The 21,545-nt window shown below is 42.5% G+C and overlaps 1 long non-coding RNA gene across 3 annotated transcripts in view; it reads right to left on the reverse strand.

Moving 5' to 3' along the window:
- LOC125642304 (uncharacterized) overlaps positions 1–21,545 on the reverse strand; it is a 128,183-nt gene that overhangs the window by 38,869 nt on the left and 67,769 nt on the right. Inside the window, exon 3 of one of the 3 annotated variants that reach the window (XR_012669829.1) lies at positions 11,204–12,096. The exons of 1 other annotated variant lie outside the window; for it this stretch is intronic. This is a non-coding gene — a long non-coding RNA (uncharacterized LOC125642304). Of the gene's footprint in view, positions 1–11,203; positions 12,696–21,545 lie in introns of those variants that run through there. One more of the 3 variants, XR_007358363.1, reaches the window with a different exon arrangement.

Consider the following 21,545-nt stretch of genomic DNA (forward strand, 5'->3'; position numbering starts at 1 on the left):
GGTGCTTCCCCAGGGCACTGTAACTCTGTTCTGCTTACGTGCAATCTTGCTTTTAATGTTCTTATTACCATACTAGGGTTAAAGTTAATTTTAACAGGATGGTAAATTGCTGGGGTCACTTTTCTTTCTTTATTTGATGATTGGGAGCATATTTGTGAACCACTGCAGGAGTGGCTTTATTCGTGTGTGTGTGTGTGTGTGTAATTATTAATTAACACTGAGATAGAGGCAGAGAATTTTTATCCTAATTCAGTTCCTTTTGTCTGAGTATGTTGTCTGTTGGAAAAGCTTGGTTTTATTTATTTTCTGAGTCAGACAGAGGTCTTTGGATTTTGAGCGCCATACGGTTAAATTGTTATAAATGGAGGTTTTTGTGTCTGATGTATTTATGACTAACTCATTTATACTATGTAGATTCTATTGTTTGAAATGTTGTTTTTAAAAAATTTAGAATAATGTTTTAATCCTCTGTGCTTTAAACAAAGTGCCGTTATGTGCTCCTGTTATTCCAATAACAATCCAATTAAAAGTGGTTAAAAATCAAGATTTTTACTTTAAGTGCATGCTTATCTTCTGAGGGTATATTGCAGTAAATAAGGAACACTTGAAGAAAAAAACCCCCAAACCCCTAACACTGCAACATGTCTTGTCACATTATACTTACCCCTACACCTGATTTCAAATGTAAATTGCATACCATTTAGCTCTAATGAAAATACTCTAGTGAAGGAAATTGTTAAGATTTTCTGGTGCTCCCCTAGGGGTAATATTAAAACCTCCATTACTAATATCTCACTCTGAAAAGACAAAATGTGCACTGAGAATACAAAAGCCCTGTTGGCATCTAAATGTGTGCCAATTAATTCACAGTTACAGACCTGCAGATCAGTATGGAGATGTAAAAATAGGACCCAGGAAAGCTATTTAGATCTCTGTATAGTGGGGCTCCTTGACCCTAGATTTTTAATGTTAGCTTAATCATGGCATTCTGCTTTCTATTTATTTATACAGTTGCTTCAATGAACAAATTAATTATACAGCACATTGACAAACATGCCGAGTAATATTTGCCAGGATTTAAATTAATTTAATTCAAGGGCCACTTCATTTACAGGATTCATATGCACATCAAGCAGTAGCTTTCACTTAATTGCTATTCATGTTACACCAAGATTTTTCATTTTCATCTTTTTTTAATTCAGCTAAAGACTGCTTATCTTGATTTTCCAAATAGATAGACACTTTTAGGCAGGTGGAAGACAGGTAAATGATAGACAAACAGGAATGGAGACAAATGTATGGATGACATACATTTAGATAATAGTCGTTACTATGAGAGGAAAACAATTGGATACATTAACATCTCATTTATTTTCCTCTTATCCCCAATTTTCAATTTTTCTTTCTGTTTTACATGTACAAACCTGCTTAAGAATTCACTTAGGTTATTATTAGGCTCAACATCCTAGGAGGTAGAAATGTACTGAAAACTAACTCTGTGACACTAAACTTTAAAAAAGAGAGATTTCAATAAAATGAAGAAGTGAGACAAAAAGACCCTAAAGTCAAGGAAGTAAATCCTTATATATGACATGGATGTTACTTGGTAATAATACCAGTGTCAAAAAAGCATGTGTGCCACTGAATAATAAGGAGACCAGGCTGGCCAGAAGTAAACCTGTATGGCTTAATGGCAAAGTTCAGGGGGTTATCTGAACCAAACAGAAATCCTTCCAAATTTGGAAATCTAACTCTAATGATGTTAATTAAGAAGCATACGTGAAAGTTGGGAATATGTAAGGAGGAAATTAGGAAGGCAAAGATGGATTTTGAAGAGCGAATACAAAAACAAAAAACCCAAGAAATTGTTTATGTATTTTTATACTTTAAATAGATGAGTAAGGAAGCCTCAGAAAGAATCGGTGGGTCTGCTAGATCACCAAAAATTAAAAGGAATCAGATAAAGAAGATAAAGACATAGCTGAAATGCTAAATAATTTCTTTGTGTCAGTCTTCTCCACAGAGGATGTTGGGGAAATATTGACTCTGGACCTGCTCTTTTCTGGTAATGAAGATGAGGTGCTATCAGAGACTGAGGTGTCAGAAGAGGTGCTAGAAAAATCGATAAATTAAAAAGCAATACCACCGCCCCCCTGCCCAGATGGTACACATCCAAGAGTTTTGATGGAGCTCAAAAGTCAAGTGGCTGAGCTGCTAGCAAAAATACTCAATCTTTCATTACCATCAGCTATGATAGTAGAGGTGAATGGTATCACATGTGATATGTATAGTTTAAAAAGGCTCTAGATATGATCCAGGTAATTATGGACCAGTAAGCACATTACAGCTGTACTGGTAAATTAGTTAAAGTTAAAAAAATAGAATAATAAAACACCCAGAAATCTTGATTTCATAGGGTCTAAACAGCAGATTCTGCAATGGAAAGTCATGTTTCACCAATCTATTAGAATTCTTTAGAACCAGCTGCTATTATTTAGGCTTTCAAAAAGCCTATAACAAGGTCCTTCAACAAAGGCTACTAAAGAAACACAATGATCACAGGGTGAGAGGCAAAGTATTTTCAAAAACTGATGAAGAGACTGGAAAAAAAGAGTAGGAATAAATAGCTTTTCCATTGCAAAAGATTAATAGAGGTGTATTTCAGAGTGCTGTACTAGGACTGATGCTGTTTGATAAATTTATTAATGATCTAAAAATGGGGTGAGCATTGAGGTGGCAAATTTTGCAGATGACAGAAAATTTAGATTAGTCAAATCCAGAGACGACTGTGGGGAACTTAAGAGGGGCCTAACCAAGCTAGATGAATAGGCAAGGCAACAGCAGGTGAAAGTCAGTGTTGATAAATACAAAGTAAGGAAAAAAAATCAACTAATCATAGACTTTAGAAAGTTCTAAATTAACTGTATCAGTTCACGGAAAGGGACATGGGTACCACTGTAGATGGTTCAATAAAGACTTCTGCTCAGCGTGCATTTACGGTCAAAAAAGCAAAATGTTAGGAACACGTGAGGAATGAGAATGGAGAATAATACAGAAAATATTGTCATATAAATCAATAGTTTACCCTCCTATGGATTACTATAGGCAGTATAACTCACCCCATCTCAAAAAGGATATTGCAGAATTAGGGTGGGGATCAGAGAAGGGAGATGAGAAAAAAACTATCTCATATAAATAAAGATGGAAAAGAATGGGATTACTTTAGAAAGGAAACAACTATGAGGGGCCATGAAGAAAATATACAAAAAGGTGAATAGGTAGGCCCAGAGCTTCCTTTCTATCTGTTTCACAATACAAGAATCAGGGCACGTTTAATTAAGTTAAAAGGTGGCAAAATGGATAAAAGGAAATACTTTCACACCACACATAATTAGATGGTGGAGCTCACTGAGGCCAAAAACTGTGCAAGATTCACTGCCCAAAAAATTAATAAATGCAGAGTTTAGGTTGACTAGAGCTCATTTGTATCCTTCCAGAAAATCAAATACACCTGTCCCTGAACCTCAGAAAACCAGGAAATAGTGTTAAGGTACATGCTAACCTGCCAGACAGTCTAACCCTGTCCTCTTCGAGTGATGCTCAGACAAGTCAATAACACACATACTAGCATGCTACAGAACACTTCAGGAACAGAGCATGTGAGTACTGTAGGACATAGTCCAACACCTTCCCTTTGTTAAGACAAAACTTTGGTTTAGGTCATGCATAGCAAATAGGAGCTACTTCCATACAAACCACCATAGACTTGCAAAATGTTACAGCCCCTTCACTCTTGGCTTAAGGATTCCTTCTGAGCCATTGTCTTCAGTTACTGCTCTCTAAGCCCTGGTCTACACTAGGACTTTAGGTCGAATTTAGCAGCGTTAAATCGATGTAAACCTGCACCCGTCCACATATGAAGCCCTTTATTTCGACTTAAAGGGCTCTTAAAATCAATTTCCTTACTCCACCCCTGACAAGTGGATTAGCGCTTAAATCGGCCTTGCCGGGTCGAATTTGGGGTACTGTGGACACAATTCCACGGTATTGGCCTCTGGGAGCTATCCCAGAGTGCTCCATTGTGACCGCTCTGGACAGCACTCTCAACTCAGATGCACTGGCCAGGTAGACAGGAAAAGAACTGCGAACTTTTGAATCTCATTTCCTGTTTGGCCAGCATGGCAAGCTGCAGGTGACCATGCAGAGCTCATCAGCAGAGGTGACCATGATGGAGTCCCAGAATCATAAAAGAGCTCCAGCATGGACTGAACGGGAGGTACGGGATCTGATCGCTGTATGGGGCGAGGAATTCGTGCTATCAGAACTCCGTTCCAGTTTTTGAAATGCCAAAACCTTTGTCAAAATCTCCCAGGGCATGAAGGACGGAGGCCATAACAGGAACCCGAAGCAGTGCCGCGTGAAACTGAAGGAGCTGAGGCAAGCCTACCAGAAAACCAGAGAGGCGAACGGCCGCTCCGGGTCAGAGTCCCATACATGCCGCTTCTATGATGAGCTGCATGCCATTTTAGGGGGTTCAGCCACCACTACCCCAGCCATGGTGTTTGACTCCTTCAGTGGAGATGGAGGCAACACGGAAGCAGGTTTTGGGGACGAAGAAGATAGCTCACAGCAAGCAAGTGGAGAAACCGCTTTTCCTGACAGCCAGGAACTGTTTCTCACCCTGGACCTGAAGCCAGTACCCACCGAACCCACCCAAGGCTGCGTCCTGGACCCGGCAAGCGGAGAAGGGACCTCCGGTGGGTGAACCTGTTAAATACTGTACATGGTTTAAAAGCAAGCATGTGAAAGGATTACTTTGCCCTGGCATTCGCGGCTCTCCTGGATGTACTCCCAAAGCCTTTGCAAAAGGTTTCTGGGGAAGGCAGCCTTATTGCGTCCTTCATGGTAGGACACTTTACCACTCCAGGCCAGTAACACGTACTCGGGAATCAATGTACAAAAAAGCATTGCAGTGTATGTTTGCTGGCGTTCAAACAACATCCGTTCTTTATCTCTCTGTGTTATCCTCAGGAGAGTGAGATATCATTCATGGTCACCTGGTTGAAATAGGCTGCTTTTCTTCAGGGGACACTCAGAGGAGCCCGTTCCTGCTGGGCTGTTTGCCTGTGGCTGAACAGAAATGTTCCCCGCTGTTAGCCACGGGGAGGGGGGAGGGTTGAGGGGGTAGCCACGCAGTTGGGGGAGGCAAAATGCGATCTTGTAACGAAAGCACATGTGCTATGTATGTAATGTTAACAGCAAGGTTTACCCTGAAAGAGTGTAGCCACTGTTTTATAAAATGTGTCTTTTAAAATACCACTGTCCCTTTTTTTTCTCCATCAGCTGCATGTGTTTCAATGATCACAGGATCTTCTCCTTCCCAGAGGCTAGTGAAGATTAGAAAGAACAAAAAAAACGCACTCGTGATGAAATGTTCTCTGAGCTCATGCTGTCCTCCCACACTGACAGAGCACAGATGAATGCATGGAGGCAAATAATGTCAGAGTGCAGGAAAGCACAAAATGACTGGGAGGAGAGGTGGCAGGCTGAAGACAGGTCTGAAGCTCAAATGTGGCGGCAGCATGATGAGAGGAGGCAGGATTCAATGCTGAGGCTGCTGGAGGACCAAACCAGTATGCTCCAGTGTATGGTTGAGCTGCAGCAAAGGCAGCTGGAGCACAGACTGCCACTGCAGCCCCTCTGTAACCAACCGCCCTCCTCCCCAAGTTCCATAGCCTCCACACCCAGATGCCCAAGAACGCGGTGGGGGTGCCACCGGCCAACCAGCCACTCCGCCACAGAGGATTGCCCCAAAAAAAGAAGGCTGGCATTCAATAAATTTTTAAAGTTGTAAACTTTTAAAGTGCTGTGTGGCATTTTCCTTCCCTCCTCCTTCCCTCCTTCCACCCCTCCTGGGTTACCTTGGTAGTCATCCCCCTATTTGTGTGATGAATGACTAAAGAATGCATGAATGTGAAGCAACAATGACTTTATTGCCTCTGCAAGCAATGATCGAAGGGAGGAGGGGAGAGTGGTTAGCTTACAGGGAAGTAGAGTGAACCAAGGGGCGGGGGGTTTCATCAAGGAGAAACAAAGAGAACTTTCACACCATAGCCTGGCCAGTCATGAAACTGGTTTTCAAAGCTTCTCTGATGTGTACCGCGCCCTCCTGTGCTCTTCTAACTGCTCTGGTGTCTGGCTGCGTGTAACCAGCAGCCAGGCGATTTGCCTCAACCTCCCACCCCACCATCAACGTCTCCCCCTTACTCTCACAAATATTGTGGATCACACAGCAAGCAGTAATAACAGTGGGAATATTGGTTTCACTGAGGTCTAAGCGAGTCAGTAAACTGCGCCAGCGTGCCTTTAAATGTCCAAATGCACATTCGACCACCATTCTGCGCTTGCTCAGCCTGTAGTTGAACAGCTCCTGACTACTGTCCAGGCTGCCTGTGTATGGCTTCATGAGCCATGGCATTAAGGGGTAGGCTGGGTCCCCAAGGATACATATAGGCATTTCAACATCCCCAACAGTTATTTTCTGGTCTGGGAATAAAGTCCCTTCCTGCAGCTTTTGAAATAGACCAGAGTTCCTGAAGATGCGAGCATCATGTACCTTTCCCGGCCATCCCAAGTTGATGTTGGTGAAACGTCCCTTGTGATCCACCAGAGCTTGCAGCACTATTGAAAAGTACTCCTTGCGGTTTATGTACTCGCCGGCTTGGTGCTCCCGTGCCAAGATAGGGATATGGGTTCCATCTATGGCCCCACCATAGTTAGGGAATCCCATTGCAGCAAAGCCATCCACTGTGACCTGCACATTTCTCAGGGTCACTACCCTTGATATCAGCAGATCTTTGATTGCGTGGGCTACTTGCATCACAGCAGCCCCCACAGTAGATTTGCCCACTCCAAATTGATTCCCAACTGACCGGTAGCTGTCTAGCATTGCAAACTTCCACAGGGCTATCGCCACTCGCTTCTCAACTGTGAGGGCTGCTCTCATCTTGGTATTCATGCGCTTCAGGGCAGGGGAAAGCAAGTCACAAAGTTCCATGAAAGTGCCCTTACGCATGCAAAAGTTTCGCAGCCACTGGGAATCGTCCCAGACCTGCAACACTATGCAGTCCCACCAGTCTGTGCTTGTTTCCCGAGCCCAGAATCGGTGTTCCACAGCATGAACCTGCCCCATTAGCACCATGATGCATGCATTGGCAGGGCCCATGCTTTCAGAGAAATCTGTGTCCATGTCCTGATCACTCATGTGACCGCACTGATGTCGCCTCCTCGCCCGCTATCGCTTTGCCAGGTTCCGGTGCTGCATATACTGCTGGATAATGCGTGTGGTGTTTAATGTGCTCCTAATTGCCAAAGTGAGCTGAGCGGCCTCCATGCTTGCCTTGGTATGGCGTCCGCACAGAAAAAAGGCGCGGAACGATTGTCTGCCGTTGCTCTGACGGAGGGAGGGGCGACTGACGACATGGCTTACAGGGTTGGCTTCAGGGAGCTAAAATCAACAAAGGGGGTGGCTTTACATCAAGGAGTATTTCAGGCAGGACTTCACGGAGGGTTCCAATAAGAAATGGTGCACCTAAGTTATTGTTCTTATTGGAACAAGGAGGTTAGTCTGGCCTCTGATTGATACATGGCTAGATTTACCTCGCTGCACCTTCTCTGTGAGTGACTGCAGTGTGACCTAGAGGAATGAGTCCCCTAGACGGGGGAGGGGGGAGAAGCAAATGAGTACAAAACAAATCTGGTCTATTTCTTGTTTTGATCCACTCCATCTATCTTTTACATCTTTGGCTGGCAGCAGACGGTGCAGAAGGACTGCATGCCATCCACATCTCATGGCTGCTCGGCAGAAGATGGTACAGTACGACTGCTAGCAATCCGTATCGCCTGCCTGCTCACCATAAGATGGTTCAATAGGACTGACTGCAGGACTAAAGAGAATGACCTGGTCAAGTCACTCCAAATGTAGTCCCTGCGCCCATGTCTGCCCAGGCGCTCCTGGCCGACGTGACCAGGAGCACCTCGGACATGACGATGACGGCTACCAGTCGTATTGTACCGTCTGATGCCACAAGGTAATGGGTTGCTGCTACTGTGTAGCAATGCAGTACCGCGTCTGCTAGCACCCAGGAGACATAGGGTGACGGTTACCTGAGCGGGCTCCATGCTTGCCGTGGTATGGCGTCTGCACAGGTAACTCAGGAAAAAAGGTGTGAAACGATTGTCTGCCCTTGCTTTCACGGAGGGAGGGAGGGAACGGGGGCCTGATGATATGTACCCAGAACCACCCGCGACAATGTTTTAGCCCCATCAGGCATTGGGATCTCAACCCAGAATTCCAATGGGCAGCGGAGACTGCGGGAACTGTGGGATAGCCACCCACAGTGCAACGCTCCGGAAGTTGACTCTAGCCTCGGTACTGTGGAAGCACTCCGCCGAGTTAATGCACTTAATACACTTAGAGCATTTTCTGTGGGGACACACACACTCGAATATATAAAACCGATTTCTAAAAAAACGACTTCTATAAATTCGACCTAATTCCGTAGTGTAGACATACCCTAAGTTTCAGAGGCCACTGTCATGTATGACACCAGACTGCTGACAAGCCTCTGGGCAAGGACACACATTTATACCTGTCTAAGATACAATGCATGGAACTCAGTGATGGAATGAGGCATACTTTTGATCCTCAAGGTACACACGCACCTCTGTTCATATCACCGTGACAGCTCTGCAAACCTGCACTAAGTCCTCTGCATTCAATATCTGTACCTAGCCCGCTGAGTGGCAGTTGGAGTGCATGCAGATAAATGTTGCAATGCAAATCCATGGAACATAACACAAACAATGGCACAGTTATTTATTTGTTCCTCATGTCTACTTATTATTACATCCCCCTTACTGAACCACTGAACCTTCTGTGCAGAGATGGCTGAGTGCAGGCTGCATTAAATCGGTAACCATAAGATCTAGAACTACAATTTATCTTTAAAAGAAAGCTTTGATTTAGAAGTGAGGTATAGGTGAGGTGTGGATTCTGTGGCAAAACTTGGGGCAAAATCTTAAAAGAAGCCCTTAGAATCATAGAATATCAGGGTTGGAAGGGACCTCAAGAGGTCATCTAGTCCAACCCCCTGCTCAAAAGCAGGACCAATCCCCAATTAAATCATCCCAGCCAGGGCTTTGTCAAGCCTGACCTTAAAAACTTCTAAGGAAGGAGATTCCACCACCTCCCTAGGCAACGCATTCCAGTGTTTCACCACCCTCCTAGTGAAAAAGTTTTTCCTAATATCCAACCTAAACCTCCCCCACTGCAACTTGTTATAGATTCCAAAGTTCTTCATCCAAATTTGTAAGCACAAAAAGAGGTTTAGGTCAAAATGTTCAAACTCGGGTGTCTATGAAGTTTTGTGCATGTGAACAAACAGGCAAGGTTTATTTAAAGATGCTGACTGATTGCTTCTCCCAAATGGAAGCAGGAGGGGGTCAGCCTCTCTGGAGAAAAAACAAACAAACAAAAAAACCCAGATCGTATTCATTTAATGCCTAAATAGGCACCTAAATCCATAACTTTATGCATCGGATTTTTAAAAAAATTTGCTCCAAGGACTTTACTCAGAGTAAGTCATGAGCAGAACCAAAAATATCCCAGATCTCCTAATACCTGGGTTCCTACCCACTGGACCCCCATTACCTCTCTCACTTCACATACTCTGCTCACTTCACTTCACTTGGCACAGTGACCTGCACATGGCAACGTATCCGTACAAGGATGTAAAGGAGAGATTGTATCAGGAAAAGCAATCAAAGAAGAGTGAAGGGTAAAACGGGGACTTGCACCTTTTTACATCCTCCTGTGGGTTTTTTTCTGTTGCAAACCTGCCTTATCCTCCATCTCACTCACAGTGCACCTTACACTCCCCCCTTCTTATGCTCCCACCAACTTACACTGACTTCTTGACACATACGGTGGTGCAATTTACATGTCAGTCATGAATTTGGCCCATGGATTACAAGGGCTTTTTTAGAAAACAATGGGAAAAATCCATATTTCACATCAAACATTAGCATTCTTTAGTTGTATGAACACCTCTCCTCTGATATGATCACTTTAGATTAGCTGGCACAGTTACCACGGATCACAGCTGTATTCAGCACACTGCTGAATGTGATAATGAATGATGTCTTCTCTCCATCACTTCACACAGGTATGTAATTTATTCCTCCAGTAAACAATATTATAATGTAAAATGTATAATACAATATCTCTCAATGCCATAGTCAGTCTGATTTGAGAGAACCAGAATCTGTTTTGTAGCAGAACAAACCAACCCTGAATTATCAACAATTTTGCTTACTTGGCAAAATGGTGCAGCTGTCTTTGCTTTGTTTACTGTATGCATATTTCAGTCAGGAACACAACCCACTCCCTTATAAGGGCCCTAAATTCTCTCACCTCTTCAGTAAAAATTCCCACCGTAATACAGAAATAAAAGGAAACAGACATTGCTAGGTAACATATTAGGCACTTTAAAGCTAAGCATTAGATTTTTGATTGAACATCCACACAGCTCAGGTTCTAAGGTCAGCATAGTGACTGATCCCAGATATCACCAGTCAATCATGGCTTTGTGTCACTTCATGTTTAGGCGGAAATAGTACAAATAAATAAGCGTGTGTGTGAGAGAGGGAAAGAAAGAGAGGGAGGGAGGTAGGGTAGTGTTTGTTCTTTTTTTCCAGAGCTTTTAGATGATATTCCAAATAACTTCTAATCATTTAAAAGCCTTTTAAAGAACAGGCTCCTTTTCCAATAATTGACAGCCAAGACAATACCAAGGGGGAAGGCGAGATGGAGAGGGGCGGAGGTGTAGATTGCTCTATATAAAAGGCTTTAAATTATGTTGTCAAAAACTATAGCAACACTTTTTCAAAAGCCTTGAAAGATTAGACTCCTCCAGTCCCAGACTCCTGGCTTTTGTTTGTTTTTTTTTGCACAACCAGCTTAAAAGTTGATGTCATGATATATACAGTAATTGGTTGGCACTTGTTGCAATTCTCAACCAGCTTGGCATGGGAAATGCAGAAATATGACTGAAAACATTGGCTCCAATTTTACATCGAGCTACTGGAGTGCCTGCTAACCCTTTCAGTACTGAAGTGATCCATACTAAAATGATGATGCCTGTGATTTGTAGAATAGCCCCTGTTGTGTCTTTCCCCCTGCCCCCATACCCCATTGTCATGTTTTTTCATGTACACATTCTGGAAAATGATCTGCATGCTGAAATGGTTAAATTCTCACAGAGGAGAATAACCCATTGCCATGAAGTCTGCAACCAACAGTGCATTCTGACTTTCTATTGCAGCAAACAGTTACATGCTATATGTGCCACAGAAGCAGAACTGCCTAAACTTTGCCAGATTATTGTTCTACATCTGTGATCAAGTTGGTCCTAAAGTATGCCAGGATTCCAGTGGCCCTTCATTTTAATTCAGTTAAGCACAGGAAGGTTCAAAACAGTAGCTAAACTGCACTTAGGGTGGCTTATAATAGGATTCAGCTTTTTGCTTTCTGGGTCACCAGTTCAAATCCAGGCTAAGTCATTAGTGACTGAAAGTTATCATCCAACAATTGTTTGGTCTGTGTGAATGAGTTGGTGGTTTCAATCTAATTCAATCTCTTCCAAATCAGCATAAAAAAATGAGATATACACACTTACCCGAGGATTATCATAGGAAAGTTATACATAAAAGTATGCAGTAAACCACCCTCTCAATTGCTAAACTAAACATAAAGCTGCTTACACAGGTGTCTACTAATCATGAAATTACCTCCAGCCTTCCAAAATAGTTAATGGGGTTATTAGCTTCCGGCTACTTGCCTCTTCAACTTGGATTTTCTTCCTGGAGATCTTCCTGTTTTGATCTCCATCCATAGTGAAAATAAATGTTCCAGTTGTGACTTGGTTATTTTTGATACTTCTGCCTTAATCTCAGAGTTCTGTAGATCCCCAATAGGAGACATTATTCTATAACAGCATTCTGGTCCATTGGCATTATTTCTTAATAGATACATACCTGCAGAGTGAAGCAATAGTTTTACATCTGGTCATTTAACAGTAATGTACTTCAGCATAAATTTAAGATATGGGAACATTTTGCTCTTAAAATATTTTCAGGCATTTCTATTCCAAAATATATCCACATTAGACCCAGCCAAATGTATAGCCATAATTTACTAGAGGAGCTTCTTGCTGAGGTCATCATACACTGTGAAGCTGGGACAGCTTGAACCTTTACAAATGGAAGGAGCATCTAAAATTTGAAATATAACTTTGGTATCTGCTTGGTAGCTCAAGCATAGCACTATTTATTGTCTGCATTCATTCATAAAATGGCTGGTGAACAAAAAAGCATTCAGTAAATCTTTGTCTGTCTGCCTAGCCGTCTGTCCCTTGCTTCCCAATGAAAGAATGAAACTGAAAGTCACAGTAGCTTGGGTGCACTTAAGACTTGTTTCATATTGTGTTTCTCACTAGAGGCAAAACCCACAGTCTCTTCCACAGACAGGCCTCTGAAAGAGATTTGTTCATTCATTAATTGTCTTGCTGTATCAGCTTCTGGTGCATGACTTTCTGTGACAGGCATCAGATCGCTTGGTGCTTGATAGCATCTGCCTGTTGGAAAAAGTGGATTAAGAAGGAAATATAAGTGCTTGCTCTTGTTGTTCTAAAGGACATGTAGATAAAACACATTTTTATTACTTTTAAAATTTATTCCAAGAGTAAATGCAGTATTTTCTAAAAACATACCATTCAGTGTACATGAATCAAGGTGGACCATGGCCACCCTGTGGCTGTTTATTACAGAAATCTTATGTGGACTAGGATTGAGGAGATTTAGTGAAGAAAGGTGTTACTTTGCAGGCTTCTGGGATGATGTATATATTTTTATTATAATTCTGCTTAAGAATATTTTCTGCTGCTACTCTCACCTAATATTTGTGCTAAACTTTCATGTGAAAATACTGGCTGTGTACATTCTGTATAGATCACATTCAGCAGCATTTTGGCTACTCACTAATGGGAAAAATCTTAATTGAGGACCAAAGGCCTGATCCAAAGCCCACTGAAGTCAATGAAAAGGCTTCTGTTGAATCCAGTGGGCTTTTGATCAGCCCCTAAGTCAGAAAGTATCCAAGTCTGCTGACATCTGTCCTAAAAAACGTATTTTCTTTGTGGAGCATGGATTTGAGTACTCCGGTATGAGGCTAAGTTAGATCTATTTCCCTTCCTTTCCTCCACTCTGGCTCATTCCCCATGTCACCTCCCTTTTTCTCCATGATTGTGTAAGTGTGTGAGACAGTGTGTGTGTAAATAATACTTATATTATTAATATTGGTAAATAATGTTCCCACTTTCTCCCAGTCTCTCTCCATCAACAACATAATGTTCAAGATGTTCACTGTCCTTCTGTTTCTTATCAAAAGCTCATAAGCATGACATTTTGCACAAAGTTGGCTTTTTATGCGCTCATGTGATTTGATGCAAAAAAGCACTGCTGTGAAATTTCATGGAAAAGCAAAATTTCAAGGACACTGAGGCCGTGTCTACACTATGCACCACTGGCGGTGGCATGTAGGTAGGGTGATCAGATAGCAAGTGTGAAAAATTGGGACTGGAGTGGGGGTTAATAGGTGACTATATAAGACAAAGCCCCGATATCGGGACTGTCCCTATAAAATTGGGACATCTGGTCACCTTTTGTGTAGGGTATGCACAGCTTATACACTGCAGTGAAAAGCAGGCTGCATCCATATTGCTAAGAACAGCTACAACATCAGAAAGAGGCTCTGGCAGAGGGGCTGCAGCAGGAAAAAGCAAAAGTGGAGTTGTAGCTGATACAGGGAACATTGTAGACAGTTGCTATCCACAGGGCCCTGGGCTGGAACCCAGTGTAGAAGGTGGGCCTGGGTTCCCCCCAACTCCTGATTGGACACAGAAGGAGTTGAGCTGGTCTGTGAGAAACACCAGAAGGGAAGGTCTAAATTGGAAAGGGATCTGGCCTGTCCCCGACCCACTAGCAGCTTCCTGCTGCCAGAGCCTTTCACTGCAGTGAGGAAAGGCTCTGCCAGGAAGAGGCAGCAGGGAAAAGCTCTGCAGCAGGGAAGCTGCTGAAGCCTTTCCCTGTTGCTTCCCTGCCACAGCATTTCCTTGCTGGGGAATCTTACCCTGTGGAGGGGAAAGGCTCCAGCGGTGGGATGCTATATTGCTAAAAACAGCAGTGTAGACATGGAGGCGCCGTTTGGGTGCGTAGAGAGCCCATAGGGTATTGTGACAAAGTTCCTCCTCTGCCTTGGTGGGTCCTGTGCTTATTGGCAGATTTGCACGCCTCAGAGATTCACAGCAGCCCTCAGTTTGGCCACTTTTGCTAGTGGCTCAAACCTGCCGTCCACTCAGCTAACCTCATCACTGGGGGAAATGGAGAACAATCCCCGCAGTCTCTGTGTCCCACCTAGTGGGTCAGGGACAGGCCAGATCCCTTTCCAATTTAGACCTTCCCTTCTGGTGTTTCTCACAGACCAGCTCAACTCCTTCTGTGTCCAATCACAGGAATGTGTCCTGTATCAGCTACAACTCCCTGGGCTACTTCCCCATGGCCTTTTCCCAGCACCTTCTTTATCCTCACTGCAGGATCTTTCTTCTGAAGCCTGATCATGCTTGAACTCTTCACTCCTCCAGCAGCACACCTTCTCACTCCCTGCTCCTGGCGTGCCACTCTGCTAACTGATGGGAGGTCCTTTTTAAATCAGGTGTCCTGATTTGCCTGCCTGCCATAATTGATTCTAGAAAGTTCTTAATTGGCTCCAGGTGTCTTGATTAGCTTGCCTATCTTAATTGGTTCTAGCAGGTTCCTGATTGCTCTAGGGCAGTTCCTGTTCCGGTCACTCAGGGAACAGAAAACTGTTCATCCAGTGGCCAGTATATTTGCCTTCTACCAGACTTCTGTACCCCCGTAGGCTGGGGGGGGCTCCTTTGTAGTGGACGAGCTCTGCCCGCCCACGTCCTGGATCCCAATAGGACCAGACTTCTGTACCCCCGTAGGCTGGGGTGGGGCTCCTTTGTAGTGGACGAGCTCTGCCCGCCCACGTCCTGGATCCCAATAGGACCAGACTCCTGTACCCCACTGGTCTGGGTCTGTCACAGTATGTACTCCCATACATACCTGCACACTTCCAGTGTGTCTTTACTTGCCTAAGGCATGCCTCCCTGGCTACACTGCTGCTTATACTCCTGGGGGTGGGGAAGGGGGCTATGTGTGTATGTGCTCTACACATTGCCAAAAGAAGCGTGCAGTGTTGATGTTCCCTCAAAATGGAGTCATGTTTTGGGTGAAACATAACTGGGGAAAGGAGGAGGGAGAAGATTATTTTCCTTTTATACAACTCTAGAGAATAGGTCGCAAAACCAGGAGTGAACTAGCAGGTCAGGGCCATAAAACAGGTTCTGAAGTTTTCTCTCTATAAATTTATACTTGCTTATCTATTTATCTATGCTTGCCCCATATCTTCTGAGAGCACTGACAAAGGGATTTTATGTATTTAATCAGAACTAACAGAGGTGGCACGTCTGTTCTGTGGATAAAGATTGGTGGGGATTGAGAAACTTATTTCTGTTATTAAAGCTATGTCTCGTTTCAGTCCCGTGTGGCTTCTTATATTAACTGAACCCAGGTCTGAGTTGCCTGATGTGATTAGCTAACAATAGCTCTGTTGCAGTAGAATTCAGCAGCATTCTTAAAACACAAGCACTTTATTGTGATGTATCTGGTATATGGTATGCACTGAAGACACATTTTGCCTCGGGTGCCTGTTATGGCTGGGTGCATTGAAAGGATTAATGGGATTTAGTTTGTCATTGTGATTTTTTTTTCAACTGTTTTTAATGTCTTGATTGATAAAACGATGTTCTTCATGCACATCAGAAGTTAGTCCTGACTGATAACCTGTTCCTGGGTAAGTCTGAGGACTACATTTTCAGGTGTTCCTGAGCTGAGGGATCAGAAGCAAAGGTGATCTTATCGTCCTTTTCTCTCTCCTGCAGTCGAGGGGTGGTTGGAGGCTGATCTGACTCCTGTCACAAATTAGAGCTGCCTGGCAGACAGCTACCTCGGCTTTTCCCCATCCAGTCATTTCCCCCAAGCCAAGGGAATCCTCAGCTACCTTGGTAGAACAGCTTTAAGGTCACTTTGTGACCTCCCAGAAGTCCAAGAATCAGGCCCTGAAGCTTTAAAAGCCAATTTTGAGTTACCCACGTGCAAAGATAATAAATTCTGATACTTAGGTGTAAAAAAAAAAATTGTTTGCATGCTCAGGCATCTTAAACATCACCACATTGAACTATATGAAAACTTCTAAAAAGTTTGCCTTTAGGCTGGAGGCGGGGAAGGGAAAACTTGGTAAATATGAACTGAAAGGATATGGCTGGTTGTTTTCTGTTCCCACCCCTCAAAAATAAGGGATTATAACAGAAGTGTCTTCTTGATTATAACCATAGTGCTGCTAATGTGCACAATGTTACTGAAGGAATTCATCTTCACAGTAACTCTTACAACGGACTGTAAGTACCAAAGGAATAATAATTTGTACCTATTATCTATTATAAAGTATTGTCAAACAGCTAACCTCTTTACTTACTTAGAAACAGCATCTCCTGCTGTTTGGCTCTATGGACAATGGGGTTTTAATCACTGCAGCACTTACAACAGAACGTAGGTTCAGGTTGTGACTGGAGATGCTCTAGCTCAGGTAAAAAGGCAGTAGCTACTCTCTGAACAGCACTTAGACTATATTAGTCATTGCAACCAAGTGATATATATATATATATATATTTTTTTTTTTTGCAAGAACATCATTTTTCTATACTATAAATCCTGTTCATGATTTATCCTTTGGTGCATCATTCCATTTTTTTTTGTTTTCAATCTATTTCTTAAATATACCAATTGTAAGTTATTTTCTTGTCACGGAAGATGGAAAAATTTGAGCTAACTCTCACCCATTAGTTCTGAAATAAATGAGGTCATCCATCAAAAATAATAGTGTCACATTAAATCACTTGAAAGATCCCTTTTGAAAAGTGTAACCAGAATGGTGAACTGTTTAAACAGAATCACCACCTTTTGGGTCTGGACAAGATGAAAAGCAGACCCCCACACTCTTTCTTCCATACACAGATCATTTATGATCAAGCTATACCTAAGAAAATGACTGCACAATGTATATCCCTGTAGATTCAACTGCAAATAAGCCTCTATGTTCCCTGATGTGATGCTGGCAGACCAAGTGCCAGCTCATGCCAATGCCCCTAGGCCTCAACTGAATACTGACCAGTACATAACTTGAAACTCTCCTGACTCACTTGTGTTTTACCACTGTTAAAACAGATGTTAAGTTTATGAGAATGTGTTTAGTGTTTATGAAATGTTTGTAGGATGCTGCACGTAGTAATTTCACTTATAACATCTGTACCCCATGTTATAATGTGTAAACCTTGGAAACTGTGTAACTCACCAACGCTCGGGAGAGAAGCATTACCAAGGGTGAAATATTAGTTTCTTACAGAAGGTGTTAGATCTCGCCCACAAGAAGACCCATTGAAACAAAATGAGCCATTGTGAAACATCAAAGAACAAATACTTTGTTGATGTCTCCTCTTTGTGGATGTGTGTGGGGGAGCAGGGCGTGTGGACCCATCCCAGTTTGAACTCTAGGGGAAGGGAACAAAAATCCCTGAGAAGAAGAAACTGTATTTTTATGCTGCTTGGACTCTGAGGGACAAGGATTACTAAGCATAAGCAAAAGATCCCCAGTGATTAGCTTGAGTTATTATGGAAGCTTCTACCACCTTTTGGAACCAAAGACTGTACCTCATTTGTGTGTGTATATTTACCAGTTTTAAGCTCGTAAATAACTCTTATTTCTTTTTCTTAGTTAATAATCTTTAGATAATTTATTATTGGGTTGGCTGCAAGCATGGTCTTTGGTGCGAGATCTAAGGTGCAGTTGACCTGAAGTAAGTGACAGGTCCTTTGGTACTGGGAGTAATATTGAATATTGTGATTCTTGGTGTCAGGAACCATCTGTCACAAAGCCAACTTTACCTGGGTGGCAAGATAGATTGGAGTACCCAAGTGGACTGTCTGTGATTCCCTGACTGGGCTGTTATAGTGCTTGAGTAGTTCACACTTGTTGCTTGGTTGGTGAAATCTACATATAGAACTCACAACTAGTTTGGGGTTTATGCCTTGCTTCTTAACGGTCTGCCCCGAGGTTGGTACACATGCTCTTAAGTCACCCAAACATCTTAATACCAGAGATTATAAAATAATAATAAAAAGCTTTTGTTAAAGATGTAACTGTGTTATCTACTGTGTGGGAGATTTTAAAACTGAGGGTTCTGTTCATTTATAAATCCATGTGCATGATGTCATGCCCCTTTTCTGCCTATTGCAATCCTGGGGCTGGCTGGAGGCTGATGTGACCTCTGACATAACATGGAGTGACCCTGGAAGCTTGACTTGTGCTGTTTAGGTAACACGCCAAAAATCCCTCCAAACAGCATTGGTGGAAGTGGGACTCACATTTGAAAACATTGCAAAACTAGTGTGGAACGTGAATTCATGGAATTCTCTTTTTCAATCAAGTTCACTAAGGGTGGAATTGTGCCCTGTGTAGAGGTTCATCATTTCAATCCCAGTGAAACATAGGAGATTTTCTTCCGACATGAACTTTGGAGACCCACTGACAGCTGCAGGAACTGCTGATAGAACATATATATGTGGGGTAGGGATCTCTTAGATAAGAACTCCTGCTGTCCATCTCCCTTTAAAGGGATATGCACATTCCTAGCTCTTGCTGGCCTTCCTATGGCTAAAGTCGATATGCAGACTTGGGTTTCTGATAGTGACTATGTCTCTGGCTAGCAAGAGTTCTATTCGCAAGAGTGTTAGGCAAAACCACTGTGATTCAGTTTTTTGTTTGTTTGTTTGTTTTGGTATTAGGTATATTGCCATAGGATATGAGGCAATCATTCTAGTCAATAGGGCATATAGGCAGAGCAACTGTGTTTTGGACTCTTTGGGTCTATGTAACTTATGTAATTTAATGCCTAAAAATGTAGGTAATTCTAAAAAAGAAAAGACCCTTTAGGATTAGCTTGGGTACCAAGTGGACCTGGCTGAATATTATTTTTCTAATACACTGTTCAATTAATGTTTCTATTAATTGAATTTATTAGATGGGTAATTCTTTTGCAATATTCAGCCAGCTCTGTAGATGGTCAAATACTATTTAGTGAACAAATTAATCAATGGGTTATGACAATATTAATTGAGAGCCAGATTCTGTTACCCTTACTAGTGTTGAATAGCACTTTATTTCACAAAAAACTCTATTGAAGTCAACAGGGCCACTTGTGGAGTAGAGCATTACTCAATGTGAGCAAAGGTATCAATTTTGCCCGGAATAATTTATACCTCTCATATCAAATAGTGCTGGTGGGCAAATGCTCTTGTTATATTTAATAGAATGAGTGACTTTAATGAATTTTCCAGGCAACTGTTGCAATATAACCCAATTGCAGCAATACAGGCTTGTGAATGCTTTCTCTCAGTTCTGAAGATCATTTCTTTTTACATTTAATGGTCAGGAAGTCTCTTCAAGAAAAGAAAACCATGGCAGTCATTTGCATTGCTGTCATGAGGGAGAGACATCTTGCAGAAGATCAGTTTACATTGCCATGTAGTCTGTCTGTCTGAATAGATGTTTTTATCCCTGTTAAGCACTGCACTGCACAACCTCTACATCCTCACAAGTATTGCTCCTCCTGATTTACGCTGGGAAGCTGCTAGTAGAATAGAGTGCACAAAGAAATGCACAGATCCAAGATATCCATTATAGGATAAAACACTGATGCTGAGTCATCTGTATTCTTGCCACCATTAAACTCCTAACATTGTCATCCAAACAGACAAGGGTTCAGTTATGGCAAATCAGAGTAGAGATGAGCCTGAAGCCTGTTCCATCTGGCTCCCACCAGTTGAGCACCTACTGCTTAGTGCAGATCACCCCTGGACTACATGGAATTGCCTTAACTGACTGCACTGGTATCGGCCGGTCTAGAGATGCGATGATCAAGTGAGGTTACATCACTGGCCCCAATACCTGAGATTACGGCAGAGAGCCTCAAAATATGAAGCCTCTCCTAAAAATGGCAGCTCCTTGTGAGTGTGAATGCTCTTTCAGTGACATGTGGAATGCAATGACTGGGAAATTTCATGTGCACGGATGTCTGGGGGCAAAAAGGAGCACTATACAAACTGTAAATATTATCTTATTACAACTTGTGAAATACACAACCACACTGTAAGCAGATATAATGCCATCCTAACATATTTGTATGCAGTGTTCTTGTAGCCATGTTAGTCCTAGGAGATAAGAGAGAAGGTAGGTGAGGTAATATCTTTTTTTAGAGCAACTTCTGTTGGTGAGAGAGACAAGCTTTCAAGCTTACACAGAGCGACCTGAAGAAGTCTCTGTCATCAACATATTGTCATCAGCCTAGGCAACAACATTAAGGTGTGTAAGCTTTGTGACTTGGTGCATTTTTTTCAAAATAACATTGACACAAGTTGTCAAGCTTCCTTCCCCACTCTGAACTCTAGGGTACAGATGTGGGGACCTATATGAAAGACCCCCCTAAGCTTATTCTTGCCAGCTTAGGTTAAAAACTTCCCTAAGGTACAAAATTTGCCTTGTCCTTGAACCATATGCTGCCAGCACCAAGCGTTTCAAAGAACAGGAAAAGAGCTCACGTGGAGACGTCTTCCCCCAAAATATCCCCCCAGGCCCTACACCCCCTTTCCTGGGAAGGCTTGATAAGAATCCTCACCAATTTGTACAGGTGAACACAGACCCAAACCCTTAGATCTTAAGAACAATGAAAAATCAATCAGGTTCTTAAAAGAAGAATTTTAATTAAAGAAAAGGTAAAAGAATCACCTCTGTAAAATCAGGATGGTAAATACCTTACAGGGTCATCAGATTCAAAACATAGAGAATTCCTCTAGGCAAAACCTTAAGTTACAAAAAGACACAAAACCAGGAATATATATTCCATCCAGCACAGCTTATTTTACCAGCCATTAATCAAAAGGAAATCTAACGCATTTCTAGCTAGATTACTTACTAACTTAACAGGAGTTGGAAGGCTACATTCCTGATCTGTTCCCGGCAAAAGCATCACACAGACAGATGAACGCTTTGTTCCCCCCATCCAGATTTGAAAGTATCTTGTCCCCTCATTGGTCATTTTGGTCATTTGGTTTGCCAGTGAGGTTATCTTAGCTTCTTAACCCTTTACAGGTGAAAGGGTTTTGCCTCTGGCCAGGAGGGATTTTATAGCACTGTATACAGAAAGGTGGTTACCCTTCTCTTTATTTTTATGAGACAAGTGGTTTCATGTTTT

Source organism: Caretta caretta, chromosome 1, assembly GCF_965140235.1.
Source record: "Caretta caretta isolate rCarCar2 chromosome 1, rCarCar1.hap1, whole genome shotgun sequence".
NCBI classification, from domain to species: domain Eukaryota; kingdom Metazoa; phylum Chordata; order Testudines; family Cheloniidae; genus Caretta; species Caretta caretta.